General features: G+C 39.2%; 1 protein-coding gene across 2 annotated transcripts in view; it reads right to left on the reverse strand.

Moving 5' to 3' along the window:
- ABCB1 (ATP binding cassette subfamily B member 1) overlaps positions 1-13,593 on the reverse strand; it is a 217,708-nt gene that overhangs the window by 167,721 nt on the left and 36,394 nt on the right. The window lies entirely within an intron of this gene.

The following is a 13,593-nucleotide window of genomic DNA, read 5'->3' on the forward strand; positions in this document are numbered from 1 at the left end:
ATTAGTTCTAAGCAACATTATCATCTCTGTACCTTCATGTGACCAATCATGATACATAACAATTCCGCCACAGGGATCCTTTGGTGCTACTCTTCATAGCCACAGCCACCTCTTTCCTTGCCCCTTGCTTTTCCTCTCCTCTCCTCCCTATCCCTTAACCCTGAAAACCATAATCTGTTTTATGTCATGAATTTTATCATTTCAAGAATACTTATATAAGCTAATTCATAATGTGATGTGACCTTTTTGGATTGGCTTTTTTCACACAGCATAATTTATCTGGAAATTCATCTGGGTTGTTGTGTATATTACCAGTTCTTTCCTAGGTAGTATTCCATGGTATAAATATTCCACAGTTTAATCATTCACACGTTGAAGGATATCTGGGGTTGTTTCAGTTTTGAACCATTACAAATAAAGCTGCTAAAACATTTGAATACAGGTTCTGAGTGAACAAAATTTTCTTTATTCTCAGATAAATGCCCAAGAGTACAATTGCTAAATTATATGGGTAACTGCATGTTTAGTTTTCCAGAAACTGCAAAACTGTTTTCCAGAGTGCCCTACCATTTTACATTCCCACCAACAATCTACGAGTTATTCAGTTTCTCTGCATCTCACCAGCATTTGGTTTCATTATTTTTTAATTTTATTTTAGCAATTCTGATAGATGTGTAGTGATATCTAATTGTAGTTTAATTTAGTTCTTTCCTGATGGCTAATAATACTGAACAACTTTTCATGTGCTTACTTGCTATCTGTATATCCTTTTTGACAAACTGTTTGTTCATGTCTTTTGTCCATTCTAATTGTTTTGTTTTTTACTGAGTTTTTAGTTTTAGGATACTAAGTCCTTTGTCTGGATAAGTTTGCATATAATTATTCCCCAGTTTGTAGCCCATCTTTTCATCCTCTTCACATGGCTTTCAGAGAGCAAAAGTTTTTAGTTTCGATGAAGCCTAATTTATAATTTTTTCTTTCCAAGGATTGAGCTTTTAGTATCAAATGTAAGAACTCTTTGCCTAGGCACAGATCCTAAAGATTTTCTCCTGTGTTTTCTTCTCAAAGTTTTATAGCTTTACATCTTACATATAAGTCTATGATCCATTTTTGTTAATTTTTATATGGTGTGAGGTTTAAGTCAAGGGTCCCCCCCTCACCCCTGCACCTGTGGATATCCAAATGCTCCAGCACCATTTGTTGAAAGTTCATTCTTCCTTCACTGAATTGCTTTGTATCTTCATCAAAAATAAGCTGGGCATATTTGCGTAAGTCTATTTCTGGGTTCTCTATTGTTTTCATTGATTTATGAGTCTATCCTTCAGCCAGTATACCACAGCAGTAGAGTAAACTTTGATAGCAGACGGACCTGTTCTTCTCACTTTATTTTTATCAAAATTGTTTTAGCTCTTCTAGGGCCTGTGTCTTTCCATATAAATTTTAGAATAGCTGTCTCGTCTATGTCCGCAAGAAAACCCTACTGTAATATTTATATATTTATAGGAAGTGCCTTATATCTACATACACATCAGTTTGGAAAGAAATGACATCTTTACTATGTTGGGTCTTCTAATCCATGAACATACCATGTCTCTTCAATTACTCAGCCTTGATTTCTTTCATGACCATTTAATAATTATCACCATACAGATCCTATGTATGTTTTATGAAGTGTATACCTAAGTATTACCTTATTTGTAGTGATCACAAGTGGTATTAATTTTAACTTACTATTTACATTTTGGGTTGTGCATGTTTATTGTTACTGTGTAGAAATGTAATTGATCTGGTAACTTGTGACCTTTCTAAATTCAATTATTAGTTCTAGAAGACTGTAGATTCCTTACGATTTTCACTTGATCCTAGCCAAAAGGCTGAGAAGTGATCCTTAAGATTTTCTACATAAAAAAGTATGCTACTGCTGAGAGTCCGGAAGATGGCGGCGTAGGAGGACGCGGGGCTCACAGCGCGTCCTGCCGATCACTTAGATTCCACCTACACCTGCCTAAAGAACCCAGAAAACCGCCAGAGGATTAGCAGAAGGGAGTCTCTGGAGTCAAGCGCAGACTAGAGGCCCACGGAAGAGGGTAGGAAGGGCGGCGAGGCGGTGCGCGCTCCACGGACTGGCGGGAGGGAGCCGGGGCGGAGGGGCGGCTCGCCGGCAAAGCAGAGCCCCCGAGTCTGGCTGGCAAAAGCGGAGGGGCCGGACAGACTGTATTCTGACAGCAAGCACGACTTAGCGTCTGGGAGGTCATAAGTTAACAGCTCTGCTCGGAAAGCGGGAAGGCTGGAGGACAAAGGGAGGGAGAGCTGCTGAGCCACCGGTCGGCAGAGCTCAGCTTGGCGGGGAACAAAGGCGCCAGCGCCATCTCCCCCGCCCATCCCCCAGCCAAAATCCCAAAGGGAACCAGTTCCTGCCAGGGAACTTGCTTGCTCCGCGCAAACACCCAACTCTGTGCTTCTGCGGAGCCAAACCTCCGGCAGCGGATCTGACTCCCTCCCGCTGCCACAGGGCTCCTCCTGAAGTGGATCACCTAAGGAGAAGCGAGCTAAGCCTGCCCCTCCAGCCCCCGTGCACCTTGCCTACCCACCCCAGCTAATACGCCAGATCCCCAGCAACACAAGCCTGGCAGTGTGCAAGTAGCCCAGATGGGACACGCCACCCCACAGTGAATCCCGCCCCTAGGAGAGGGGAAGAGAAGGCACACACCAGTCTGACTGTGGCCCCAGCAGTGGGCTGGGGGCAGACATCGGGTCGGACTGCGGCCCCGCCCACTAACTCCAGTTATACACCACAGCACAGGGGAAGTGCACTGCAGGTCCTCACCACGCCAGGGACTCTCCAAAATGACCAAACGGAAGAATTCCCCTCAGAAGAATCTCCAGGAAATAACAACAGCTAATGAACTGATCAAAAAGGATTTAAATAATATAACAGAAAGTGAATTTAGAATAATAGTCATAAAATTAATCGCTGGGCTTGAAAACAGTATACAGGACAGCAGAGAATCTCTTGCCACAAAGATCGAGGGGCTAAGGAACAGTCACGAGGAGTTGAAAAACGCTTTAAACGAAATGCAAAACAAAATGGAAACCACGATGGCTCGGCTTGAAGAGGCAGAGGAGAGAATAGGTGAACTAGAAGATAAAGTTATGGAGAAAGAGGAAGCTGAAAGAAAGAGAGATAAAAAAATCCAGGAGTATGAGGGGAAAATTAGAGAACTAAGTGATACACTAAAAAAAAATAATATACGCATAATTGGTATCCCAGAGGAGGAAGAGAGAGGGAAAGGTGCTGAAGGGGTACTTGAACAAATTATAGCTGAGAACTTCCCTGAACTGGGGAAGGAAAAAGGCATTGAAATCCAAGAGGCACAGAGAACTCCCTTCAGACGTAACTTGAATCGATCTTCTGCACGACATATCATAGTGAAACTGGCAAAATACAAGGATAAAGAGAAAATTCTGAAAGCAGCAAGGGATAAACGTGCCCTCACATATAAAGGGAGACCTATAAGACTCGTGACTGATCTCTCCTTTGAAACTTGGCAGGCCAGAAAGGCTTGGCACGATATCTACAGTGTGCTAAACAGAAAAAATATGCAGCCGAGAATCCTTTATCCAGCAAGTCTGTCATTTAGAATAGAAGGAGAGATAAAGGTCTTCCCAAACAAACAAAAACTGAAGGAATTTGTCACCACGAAACCAGCCCTACAAGAGATCCTAAGGGGGATCCTGTGAGACAAAGTACCAGAGACATCACTACAAGCATAAAACATACAGACATCACAATGACTCTAAACCCGTATCTTTCTATAATAACACTGAATGTAAATGGATTAAATGCACCAACTAAAAGACATAGGGTATCAGAATGGATAAAAAAACAAGACCCATCTATTTGCTGTCTACAAGAGACTCATTTTAGATCTGAGGACACCTTTAGATTGAGAGTGAGGGGATGGAGAACTATCTATCATGCTCCTGGAAGCCAAAAGAAAGCTGGAGTAGCCATACTTATATCAGACAAACTAGACTTTAAATTAAAGGCTGTAACAAGAGATGAAGAAGGGCATTATATAATAATCACAGGGTCTATCCACCAGGAAGAGCTAACTATTATAAATGTCTATGCGCCAAATACCCGAGCCCCCAGATATATAAAACAATTACTCATAAACATAAGCAACCTTATTGATAAGAATGTGGTCATTGCAGGGGACTTTAACACCCCACTTACAGAAATGGATAGATCATCTAGACACACAGTCAATAAAGAAACAAGGGCCCTGAATGATACATTGGATCAGATGGACTTGACAGATATATTTAGAACTCTGCATCCCAAAGCAACAGAATATACTTTCTTCTCGAGTGCACATGGAACATTCTCCAAGATAGATCATATACTGGGTCACAAAACAGCCCTTCATAAGTTTACAAGAATTGAAATTATACCATGCATACTTTCAGACCACAATGCTATGAAGCTTGAAATCAACCACAGGAAAAAGTCTGGAAAACCTCCAAAAGCATGGAGGTTAAAGAACACCCTACTAACGAATGAGTGGGTCAACCAGGCAATTAGAGAAGAAATTAAAATATATATGGAAACAAACGAAAATGAAAATACAACAATCCAAACGCTTTGGGATGCAGCGAAGGCAGTCCTGAGAGGAAAATACATTGCAATCCAGGCCTATCTCAAGAAACAAGAAAAATCCCAAATACAAAACCTAACAGCACACCTAAAGGAAATAGAAGCAGAACAGCAAAGGCAGCCTAAACCCAGCAGAAGAAGAGAAATAATAAAGATCAGAGCAGAAATAAACAATATAGAATCTAAAAAAACTGTAGAGCAGATCAACGAAACCAAGAGTTGGTTTTTTGAAAAAATAAACAAAATTGACCAACCTCTAGCCGGGCTTCTCAAAAAGAAAAGGGAGATGACCCAAATAGATAAAATCATGAATGAAAATGGAATGATTACAACCAATCCCTCAGAGATACAAACAATTATCAGGGAATACTATGAAAAATTATATGCCAGCAAATTGGACAACCTGGAAGAAATGGACAAATTTCTAAACACCCACACTCTTCCAAAACTCAATCAGGAGGAAATAGAAAGCTTGAACAGACCCATCACCAGCGAAGAAATTGAATCGGTTATCAAAAATCTCCCAACAAATAAGAGTCCAGGACCAGATGGCTTCCCAGGGGAGTTCTACCAGACATTTAAAGCAGAGATAATACCTATCCTTCTCAAGCTATTCCAAGAAATAGAAAGGGAAGGAAAACTTCCAGACTCATTCTATGAAGCCAGTATTACTTTGATTCCTAAACCAGACAGAGACCCAGTAAAAAAAGAGAACTACAGGCCAATATCCCTGATGAATATGGATGCAAAAATTCTTAATAAGATACTAGCAAATCGAATTCAACAGCATATAAAAAGAATTATTCACCATGATCAAGTGGGATTCATTCCTGGGATGCAGGGCTGGTTCAACATTCGCAAATCGATCAACGTGATACATCACATTAACAAAAAAAAAAGAGAAGAACCATATGATCCTGTCAATCGATGCAGAAAAGGCCTTTGACAAAATCCAGCACCCTTTCTTAATAAAAACCCTTGAGAAAGTCGGGATAGAAGGAACATACTTAAAGATCATAAAGGCCATTTATGAAAAGCCCACAGCTAACATCATCCTCAACGGGGAAAAACTGAGAGCTTTTTCCCTGAGATCAGGAACCCGACAGGGATGCCCACTGTCACCGCTGTTGTTTAATATAGTGCTGGAAGTTCTAGCATCAGCAATCAGACAACAAAAGGAAATCAAAGGCATCAAAATTGGCAAAGATGAAGTCAAGCTTTCGCTTTTTGCAGATGACATGATATTATACATGGAAAATCCGATAGACTCCACCAAAAGTCTGCTAGAACTGATACATGAATTCAGCAAAGTTGCAGGATACAAAATCAATGTGCAGAAATCAGTTGCATTCTTATACACTAACAATGAAGCAACAGAAAGACAAATGAAGAACTGATCCCATTCACAATTGCACCAAGAAGCATAAAATACCTAGGAATAAATCTAACCAAAGATGTAAAAGATCTGTATGCTGAAAACTATAGAAAGCTTATGCAGGTAATTGAAGAAGATATAAAGAAATGGAAAGACATTCCCTGCTCATGGATTGGAAGAATAAATATTGTCAAAATGTCAATACTACCCAAAGCTATCTACACATTCAATGCAATCCCAATCAAAATTGCACCAGCATTCTTCTCGAAACTAGAACAAGCAATCCTAAAATTCATATGGAACCACAAAAGGCCCCGAATAGCCAAAGTAATTCTGAAGAAGAAGACCAAAGCACGAGGCATCACAATCCCAGACTTTAGCCTCTACTACAAAGCTGTAATCATCAAGACAGCATGGTATTGGCATAAAAACAGACACATAGACCAATGGAATAGAATAGAAACCCCAGAACTAGACCCACAAACGTATGGCCAACTCATCTTTGACAAAGCAGGAAAGAACATCCAATGGAAAAAAGACAGTCTCTTTAACAAATGGTGCTGGGAGAACTGGACAGCAACACGCAGAAGGTTGAAACTAGACCACTTTCTCACACCATTCACAAAAATAAACTCAAAATGGATAAAGGACCTGAATGTGAGACAGGAAACCATCAAAACCTTAGAGGAGAAAGCAGGAAAAGACCTCTCTGACCTCAGCCGTAGCAATCTCTTACTCGGCACATCCCCAAAGGCAAGGGAATTAAAAGCAAAAGTGAATTACTGGGACCTTATGAAGATAAAAAGCTTCTGCACAGCAAAGGAAACAACCAACAAAACTAAAAGGCAACCAACGGAATGGGAAAAGATATTTGCAAATGACATATCGGACAAAGGGCTAGTATCCAAAATCTATAAAGAGCTCATCAAACTCCACACCCGAAAAAGAAATAACCCAGTGAAGAAATGGGCAGAAAACATGAATAGACACTTCTCTAAAGAAGACATCCGGATGGCCAACAGGCACATGAAAAGATGTTCAACGTCGCTCCTTATCAGGGAAATACAAATCAAAACCACACTCAGATACCACCTCACGCCAGTCAGAGTGGCCAAAATGAAGAAATCAGGAGACTATAGATGCTGGAGAGGATGTGGAGAAACAGGAACCCTCTTGCACTGTTGGTGGGAATGCAAATTGGTGCAGCCGCTCTGGAAAGCAGTGTGGAGGTTCCTCAGAAAATTAAAAATAGACCTACCCTATGACCCAGCAATAGCACTGCTAGGAATTTATCCAAGGGATACAGGAGTACTGATGCATAGGGGCACCTGTACCCCAATGTTTATAGCGGCACTCTCAACAATAGCCAAATTATGGAAAGAGCCTAAATGTCCATCAACTGATGAATGGATAAAGAAATTGTGGTTTATATACACAATGGAATACTACGTGGCAATGAGAAAAAATGAAATATGGCCTTTTGTAGCAACATGGATGGAACTGGAGAGTGTGATGCTAAGTGAAATAAGCCATACAGAGAAAGACAGATACCATATGGTTTCACTCTTATGTGGATCCTGAGAAACATAACAGAAACCCATGGGGGAGGGGAAGGAAAAAAAAAAAAAAAAAGAGGTTAGAGTGGGAGAGAGCCAAAGCATAAGAGACTGTTAAAAACTGAGAACAAACTGAGGGTTGATGGGGGGTGGGAGGGAGGGCAGGGTGGGTGATGGGTATTGAGGAGGGCACCTTTTGGGATGAGCACTGGGTGTTGTATGGAAACCAATTTGACAGTAAATTTCATATATTAAAAAAAATAATAATAAAAATAAAAAAAAAAGTATGCTACTGATAAATAGATATAATTTTATTTCTTCTTTTCTGATCTATGTGCCTTTCTTTTTCTTGCCTTCTTATAATGACTAGAAGCTCTATACTTTGTTGAAAAGAGTAGGAAGAGCAGACCTCCTTACCTTCCTTATTCCCAGTCTTAGGGAGAAAGCATTCAGACTTTCACTATTAAACATGACATTAGCTGTAGGGTTTCTGCAGATGATTTTTATCAAGTTGAGGTAATATCCCACCATTCTTGACTTGCTGAGAGGTTTTTTAGTTTTGGGGTTTTGGTTTTTTTTAATCACCAATGGGTGTTGGATATTGTCAAATGTTTATTCTCTGTCAGTTGATATTATCACACAGTTTTTCTTCTTTACCTTGTCGATACAGTGAATTATACTGACTGATTTTCAAATGTTGAGCTAGTCTTACCTAGCTGAAACAAATCCCACTTGGTCATGGTATAGCATTCTTTTTTTTTTTTTTTTTTTTTAACATTTATTTATTTTTGAGACAGAGAGAGAGCATGAACAGGGGAGGGTCAGAGAAAGAGGGAGACACAGAATCTGAAACAGGCTCCAGGCTCTGAGCTGTCAGCACAGAGCCCGATGCGGGGCTCGAACCCACGGACCGCGAGATCATGACCTGAGCCGAAGTTGGACGCTTAACTGACTGAGCCACCCAGGCGCCTCGGTATAGTATTCTTTTTATACATTCCTGGATTTGGTTTGCTAATACAGTTGACCCTTCAACAATATGAAAGGGATGCCAACACCTTACACAGGCAAAAGTATATGTATGACTTTTTTTTTTTTAAGACTTTACTTTTAAGTAATCTCTATACCCAACATGGAGCTCAAATTCACAACCCCGAGATCAAAAGCTGTATGCTCTACTGACTAAGCTAGCCAGGCACCCCCTCTGTATAACTTTTGACTCTCCAAAAACTTAACTACTAATAGCCTACTGTTAACTAGAGGCTTTACAGGTAACATAGTCAATTAACACATATGTATTATACACCATATTCTTACAATACAGTAAGCTGGAGAAAAGAAAACGTTAAGAAAATCGTGGGTGCCTGCTTGGGACTCAGCCTCTGTCTTTCCACTGATCATGCTTTCTCACTCACTCTCTCAAAATAAATAAATAAACTTAAAAAAGAAATGCTTCCAAGTTTTTCACTGGTTTACTTCAATCCAGGGAACAGGGCTCAATCAATAATATGGAAATAGTATATAATCTATATAAAATTGGGATGCCTGGGTGGCTCAGTCGGTTGAGTGTCCTACTCTTGATTTCAGCTCATATCTCGACCTCATGGTTCTTGAGATTGAGCCCCACACTGGGCTCCGCACTGATTGTGCAGGCCTGCTTGGGGTTCTCCCTCTCTCCCTCTCTCTCTGCCCCTCCCTCACTCACACGCCCATGCTTGCTCTCTCTCTCTCTCTCTCTCTCTCAAAATAAATAAGTGAACTTTATTTTTTTTCCAATATATGAAATTTATTGTCAAATTGGTTTCCATACAACACCCAGTGCTCATCCCAAAAGGTGCCCTCCTCAATACCCATCCCCCACCCTCCCACCCCCCATCAACCCTCAGTTAATAAGTGAACTTTAAAAGAAAGTCCAAGAAGTGAACATACACAGTTCAAAGCCAGTGTTGTTCAAGGGTCACCTGTATGCTACTGAGGAATTTTTACTCTCAGTCTATGAAAGATATTGGTGTACATTTTTTTTCATATTGTCTTTGTTGTCTAGTTTGGGTATCAAAAAATGCTAGCCTCATAAAATGAGTTGGAAAATGGTCCTTAATCTGTGGTAAAGAAGAGAAAGTATTCTTTTTCCTGGAAGAGATTATATAAATCCGTGTTAATTCTTCTTTAAATGTCTGGTAGAATTTTTCATTAAAATCATTTGGGCCTGGGGATTTCTTTCTAAGAGCTGTGAAGTCACAAAATATTAGTGATTACAGGGCCATTCAAATTGTCTATCTCACCTTAGTTGCGTTTGGCAGTTTGCTGTTATTAAGCAGTTTATCTCAAACTTTTTAAATTTAGGAGTGTAAAATTTTTTGCAGTATTCCCTTATTATCTTTTTAAGGCCTGCAAGATTTATAGTGATATCCTTTAATTCATTCTTGCTATTTTGATTTGGTGTGTATTTTTGCTAGTCTTGCTAATTTTATTGACTTTTTTGAAAAACCAGCTTTCTGTTTCACTGATTTTCTCTATTATTTTCCTATTTTCAATTTCACTAATTTCTGCTCTTACCTTTTTATTTACTTCTGTTTGCTTTGATTTTATTTTGCTCTTGTAGTTTCTTGAGGTAGAAACTTGTATTATTGGTTTGAGACCTTTCCTCATTTTTTAATTTATAATTATTTTTCATGTTTATTTTTGAGACAGAGAGAGAGACATAGGTGAGTGGGAGAGGGGCAGAGAGAGAGGGAGACACAGAATCTGAAGCAGGCTCCAGGCTCTGAGCTGTTAGCAGAGAGCCCGACACGGGGCTTGAACTCACAAACCGTGAGATCATGACATGAGCCAAATCATGACCTGAGTCAAAGTCAGGATGCTTAATTGACTGAGCCACCTAGGTGCCTCGGACCATTCCTCATTTCTAATGTAGATATTTAATGCTATAAATTTCCCTCAGCACATCTTTAGCTGTATCCCAAAATGTTGACAGTGTTTTTGTGTTCCTTTAGTTATATGCGCTTTTCATTTGAAACTTCATGATCCAAGGATTATTTAAAAGTCTATTGACTCCCACATGCTTAGAGATTTTCTCATTGTCATCTTTTATTTGTTTCTAGTATGACACTGCTGTAGTCAGGGAAAACACACTTTATGGCTTCAATTCTTTTAAATTTGTTGAGGTTTGTTTTATGGCCCAGGATATGATATTGGTGAATGTTTAAAGTGGATTATGCTGTTGTTGCATAGAGTGTTTTATAAATCTCAATTAGATTCTATTGGTTGACTGTATTGATTAGATCTTCTATATTCTAGCTTATTTTTTGTCTAGTAGTTTTATCAGTACTAAGAAGGGGGTGTTGAAGTCTTCAACTGTAACTGTTGAATTAATTTTTCTATTTTTCCCTTCAATTCTCTGACCTTTCACTTCATATATTTGAAGGCTGTTATTGGGTGCACACACATTTAGGATCAAGATGTCTTCCTGGTGGATTGAAACTTTTATCATTATGTATTATTCTTTTTATAATAACTTTCTTTGTTCTGAAGTCTAAATTTCCAGATATTAATGTAGCCATTTTTAAGTTAATGTTTGCATGGTGTATCTTTTCTCATCCTGTTACTCTACCTATGTTGTTGAATTTGAATTAAGTTTCTTTGGAACAGCATGTAGTTGGTTCATGTGTTTTTTTAATCCACTGTTAATTCCTCTTATGATGGGTATATTTAAACTATCTTTAAGATAATTAATGATAGCAGTTAAGTCCACCATTTTACCTGTTTACTATTTGTTGTCTCTAGTTCTCATTCTCCTACTTTTTAAAAAATTTTTTTTTTTTTACATTTATTCATTTTTGAGACAGAGAGAGACAGAGCACAAGCCGGGGAGGGGCAGAGAGAGAGGGAGACACAGAATCTTAAGCAGGCTCCAGGCTCTGAGCTGTCAGCACAGAGCCTGATGCAGGGCTTGAACTCACAAATTGCTAGATCATGACCTGAGCCAAAGTCGGTCACTTAACTGACTGAGCCACCCAGGCACCCGGTAAATTCTATTATTCTATCTCCAGATACACTGATTCTATTCAGTCATCTCCACTTAATGAGACTGAGCGCATCAGCTGTGACTTCTATTTCTGCTGTTGTATCTTTCAGTTCTCTCATTTCATTTGTTTTTGTAACTTCTACTTCATTGCTGGTATTAGCTACTTTTTTCTTTTGTTTCAAGAGAATTTGAAATTTTTAGGGCAGCTGTTTCAAAATCCATGTCAAATAATTCTAACATCTGAATTATCTCAGTGTTGGTATCAGTTAATTAATGATTTTTTATTCATTCAAGTGGTGATTTTCTTGATTACTGGTGTGACAAGTGACCTTTTACTGTATCCTGGACATTTTGTCTAGTATGCTAGGAGAATGGGTCCTATTTAAACCTTTTTAGCAAGCAGTTACCTTGTCTGGCCTACTTTGTGAGCTGTGGTTCCAGGGGCAGTTTCATATTCAGAGACTTTGTGTATTAGTTTGGTCAGCATGGTTTATCTGGAGCTGTCAGTACTTCTATTGGCCTCTGTGTCTGCTACCTGAGGAAGTGGAAGTGGTTTCTAAAAGGTCAGACCACCAGGTATCTCTTGCTAGAGGAGGCAGCGTGTGGTGGTTTCCCCTACCTGCGCCCTCTAGCTGTGCTAGTGTCTCTGATCGGAAGATGTCAGTTGCCAGAGTACCGGTCTAAAGAGGCTTCCTAGACCAAGAAGCTTGTTGTGACTGGGTCTCATCCTGTTCCTCCTTCTTGACCCAATTGGAGAGAAGAGCCTCAGGCTCACAGGGACAAAGGAGCTTCCCAGATGGGGCCACATTACTTCTTTAATATGGCTGATAAACAAAGAATTTAAAAAATTCATTTCAAATCTTACCAAAACTTTATGACAGAGTGAGGATTAAAACTTAGGTCTCCGGCAATAAGCCGATGGCTCCATTTATTAAATAAATAGTATCAGAAGCAAAGCATAATTATTAAAATATTAACTTGCTGTCTGTTTTCCTAACATAACTAGAACAGACACCAATACATTTTAGACAGTTTTTCAACAAATACTGATATGAACAGTTTGCCACCTGACTAATATTCTAGGTAAACAGAAAAATCAATTACCACACAGGCCAAGTATTTCAGCAGACTAACAGAGAAATGCAGTTTAAACACCAACAACACTGTTAGTCTCAGCAACATATTAACAGACTCCTCAGAAACTCAATTTTTTCCTGCGCTAAAATAAGACCTAAACGTCAGAAGGATAATATGTATTTTCCTGATATAGCTGAGTAAATGGTAGTTATTGTTTGCAATATCAAAACAATATCCATCCTACGGGGTAAAATTTCTAAAATTTCTTAATACTTACCATCTGGTTTCTTTTGTGTTAGGCTTGACTGTGGCTTGTCCCCAATATTTTATATCCTTTTGCCAAATGAATTTGTAATGCTTTTGCGAAGTTGTGTTGAATCCGACACAAATTAGAAACTGGACCAATATCTACCACTACCCACTCTTTTATGAAATCAGTTTAAAGTGAACACTACACCCAGCCTTGAAAGGGAAAATACGTTTCACAAGATCATCTGTGTGCAGAGGTGGGCAAGGCAACTGGCACTACTTTGCTTTGTGATTGGAAGAGAGAACTTCAGGCTTAGGATTTATATGCATAGGGGACCCAAAAGTAGTTTTGAAAAATAATTTTCATACCAATGGATTTAAATATGTTAAACACTAGAGAATCATGTATAACACTGACACAACTATTAAATCAATTTACAAATTAAATAAGATCTAAAAGACTTTAAAATCAATAATGTTAGCTGAATGGGACATATGTTGTCACTGAACTTGAATCTCCAGTTGAATTTCTATTTGTGAATATAGAACACAGTTCTTTGAGAGTTGAGTATGCCTTTTATATGAAATCAGGGGATGAGATGTGAGACCTACTTCCTTCTAGCTCATACCTTGCCCAAATAATTACATGGCCCAG

Source organism: Panthera leo, chromosome A2, assembly GCF_018350215.1.
Source record: "Panthera leo isolate Ple1 chromosome A2, P.leo_Ple1_pat1.1, whole genome shotgun sequence".
Classification (NCBI taxonomy): domain Eukaryota; kingdom Metazoa; phylum Chordata; class Mammalia; order Carnivora; family Felidae; genus Panthera; species Panthera leo.